The sequence below is a fragment of the Marmota marmota genome, unplaced genomic scaffold, assembly GCF_001458135.2.
Source record: "Marmota marmota marmota unplaced genomic scaffold, marMar, whole genome shotgun sequence".
NCBI classification, from domain to species: Eukaryota; Metazoa; Chordata; class Mammalia; order Rodentia; family Sciuridae; genus Marmota; species Marmota marmota.
Window position 1 is genome coordinate 15080111 of NW_026000093.1, and position 4422 is coordinate 15084532.

Genomic DNA, 4422 nt, shown 5'->3' on the forward strand with positions numbered 1-4422 from the left:
GGGGGGGGGGGGGGTATGGAGGGTATGATAAAGAGGAAGGCAATCAGGATGTAGGGGCCAGAAGACTAGCCCCAGATGGAACGTTCCTGGCAGTGAGCCAAGGGTCCCAGCCTTACCACTGCTCCGAGGTGCTTGGCAATTCCAAGGACTTCCACAGGGGAAAAGTTGGAACTTGTTGATATAAAGTTCAAGAACAATTTCCTTTTGTTAATGTATTTTAAAGAGAAGAAGTTGATCCTTGCTGCTGTTTAGCGACAATTAGTTCGAAGAGACATTAAATAGGAACCCTCAGCCCCTAAGAAACATATTTTTTTCTTTTTTAAGCGCCTGCGCTAAGACGGATTCCAAGCTTGCAGCAAAAGGCTCGCTTGGTTCCCGCCTAGACTCCCAATTTTGATGACTTTGCTAGTTGTTCTGTATGGCAAGTGAGTCACTTAAAGCCTGCCAGTCACTGCTGAAAGCCCAGAGAACGGTGTTAGGTATGAGGTAAACATAGTGCAAAATTAGTGAATAGAGTTTATGAAAAAATTCTCTCCTGCCTTCGTTGCTTGGGACATAGTCCAGCATTTAGTTGCCTTCTCTATGGGCTAATGTAACATATTTGTTTGTGTTACACTTGTCTCTCTCCTGGAAACTTATCTTCATAGAATGAAGAAAAACATTCGAAAATTTTTTAGAAGTTAAAATTATTCTAACAAAAAAGGTGAACTCTCTTAGGACTTGCCCGGTGTGCATGAAATAGAGAAAGAACCAAACTAAAAATTCAACTGATTTGGGAATTTTAGCTTTGTGATTTAAAACCCACAGCGCCATCTCCTGACAACGAAGAGACTATCTATGTGCACGGTAATACTGAACTTGAACTAGACAAATATAAAATAAGTAATTTATACCTCAAAAATTTTTTTTCTCTGATAAGTTAATTATGACTATAAACATTTTCTGGGTGTTCATGATCATTAAAAGCTGTCAAATAATCCTGGAAGCAAATTATTTTTAAGTAGAAACTTGTATGTTATATTTACACAAATAGGTTTTATAGATCCAGATATGTTATTGTGTTGGAAATTTATGAAAAAATATGATTAATTTATTATAAGTACATAATTTGATGTAAGAAAATAAATCACAGACTAACTTCTAAATCATGTTTGGACTACTCATTTGATGCAAAAGATACTGTAATATCAGTACTCAAGAATTAGCTTATCAGTGAGCTTGGGATGTAGTTCAGTGAAAGAGCATTTGCCTTGCATGTGCCAATCTATGGATTCAATCCCCAGTACCACACAAAAAAAAAAATTACTTGACTAGTAAAAATTGACCGGGTTCTCAAGTATTTTAATCACCCAAATATTTTTCTTTAAAATATGAATATTTTATGTAAAAGCAGGTCTGTGTGTGTATATTTACAACAGATGATAGAAAGGAGAATAATATGAAATGATGATGCATTGAACATAAATTATCCTGCTTCCTTAATGCCCTTTACTAATTAGCATTAGTAAGTAGTCCTAACCACATTTTTCTCAATAACCCTCCACACTTTTTTTTTTCATGCTGGAGATTAAACACCCAAGGCCTTATGCATGCAAGGCAAGTACTCTACCACCAAGCCCCAGCCCCAGCCTGCTCTTCACTTGCTTTGTCTATCTAATAGCCTTCTCATTATACAATCCTGCAGAATTTCTAATTTAAGTTGTATGACCCTGAAATATTATTGTGGGAGTATATAATTTTCCAAAAATTTAGTTGCAATAATGGAATCATGAATACCCAATGCATTTTGAATTAAAATATTTCTGGAGTATGACTGCTTTTAAAGATTTGTTCCCTCTTATAAATAAGATTAAAATCCAGCAAAATTTAGAGCTGGGGCTGGGGATGTAGTTCAGTGGTATAATACTTGCTTGGTATGTGTGAGGTCATGAGTTTGGTCCTTATCACTGGAGGAAAAAAAAAAGAAACTAGTGATGATATGCCTGTTAAAACATTTCTCATCTATGATTGTATGTACACATAGGACAGCTGCTTGAATACAAATAAAAGTAGATATGCTTTTTGTAGTGTACAAAATATTATGAATATCCTTCAAAAATATTGTAGATCAAACAGACAAATGTAAACCTCATTTCAATTGAAAGATTAATTTTATTTGATAAATTAAAGTGAAGAACTATTAAACCAAATATTTGGACTCATCTACTCTGTCAATGTAAGAGTTCCTGTTTGAACAAAAAAACTTGATTATATATAGGAGGTACTAGATAAACAGATGGTTAGCCAGAGAGCTTTTCACAGTTAAATTTTAAAATTTAACATGGATAAGTTTGACACCTTCTCAAACATTTTTGATGAGGTCATTTGATCTGTCTTAGCAACGCAGTATTGTTGCACATAGTCATTTTAACTTATATTTAAGAAACATTTAACTTGGCTGTTCAAGTAATGTATCTGGCTGAAATCAGATTGAGTTGCCTGCTTAAAAAAACTAATCACACATGCATGTGCACACATGTTTGTGCTATATTTACACAGTGATAAGCAAGAGTTGTTAAAAGGACACAAACAACTACCAGGTATCCTGACAAGAGTGTCTTAACTTATGAATAACATCCTCTGATGAAATGCTTCATCCTCACTATCAGAAGGGGGCCATCTTACAAACTACCTTGTGTACTAACTAGTACAAAGCCCACGTGGAGAATGGACATTACCATGTGAGTAGCACGAAAACATTAAAGTAAATCTCATAACTAATTAAGAAACTCCTAGGTCACGGGTATTTCCCACTGCTATCATGAATGAGAAGTTGCGGTTTTCTCCATAAAGACTGTTTTGTGATCCATGCACTTAACTGCTCTTACTCCCTTGAGTTGCTTTCCATATGTTTAAGAACAGGTTCATGGGCAGGGACAAGTCAGGAGAAAGCATGGATGGAAAGAAGGAGAGCAAAGAACTAAATATGTAGATTTGAGGCCTAAGAATGCATTTGGTATCTATGGTGTATGGGGAAAATACTTGTCTCACAAAGATACAGTCTGCTTTTCTTTAAAAAAGAGTTTGTGAGTTATAATCTTTATATATGTCAAATCTGATTGCACATCTCTGAATTCTTTTACAAGGTTTAAGTTGTTCTAGAAGCAACAGCAAATCTACAGCAAAGTAACTACCTACATTTGGCAATATCCTTGATCCTATTTAGCTTCAAGAAGAAAATGGATCTATTAATCATGGTTTTCCTGACTACCTCTGGGTATTAATCAAATGACACTGCAAAAGCATTTTGTATACACTAAAATGGTATTGTGAATTTAATGTTAATACTTTATTAAGCTTCTTTGACAATTTCAGCTAAAACAGTTGCCTTTAATTATCATTGTTGGTTTATATTTTATTAATTGTTTTTCTATCATAACTTTCAGATACTGGCAGATTTTAGAGCATCTTTCACTGCTTGGGAGTAGGAGTTATAGGAGTAGGAACTTCCTTTCTGTTCTGTTGTAAATATCTCTATCATCTTCTTTTTAGAGCACCTGGCTCTCTATTTACTGTCTTAAACTGAATGAGTTTGTCTATGTTCTATTTCAAAGTGGTTGACATAGTGTGGTTTGACTGAACTAACTGCTACATGGATGGAGAAATGGCTATAAATTGGCTCAAACTCAAATCTTACTCAGACATCCTCTTATGTTTCTATCCTTCAGAGTCTTTGGTATAGTACTTCCAGATGTGGGGAGCACATTTTTCAGTTTAGTGACATTTTGAAAGTAATGATTATATTATTTTCTTTCTTCCTTCTATATCAATATGAGAACATTGTGAATATGGGTCTATGACCAATCTTAGTGTGATATTTGTTTCTTCTTCCCTAGGGTTGGGTATATTAATGCTATTACTATTTCTTTTGTTTATGGCCCATCAGACAATTTTTAACTCAGTGGACTGTATTTACCTTGAAGAAGCCAAAATGAATTTTTTTCTAAATGAAAAACTTATGGAGACAATATATGTCACAGGTCCTGCCTTCTGTCCCCCACTAATTTGTTTATTTATTATCATTATTTTTAATCAAGAAAGGTAATCAGGTTTGGGTTTGGCTGAATTATTTTTTCTTTTTAAATCTCAGCTATTTATTGTCCCAGCTATTTATTATTCTCTACGTGTTTGAATTAAATTTTAATTTACTATTTAACTAGAATCTGAGTCAAGTCAGTGCTATAATCAAATCAATATTAGGAATTAAGAAGTACATTTAGAATAATGAAACTAAGATGTTGCTATTTATGTAGAGCTGATGTTTATAGACTAAGAGTAGATAGTATTTCTTAAGTAAGTTAAAATCCAAGGAGTTAAAAAGGAAAATGTTCACACACACACACACACACAAAAAAAAAAAAAAAAAAAAAAAAAAAAAAAAAA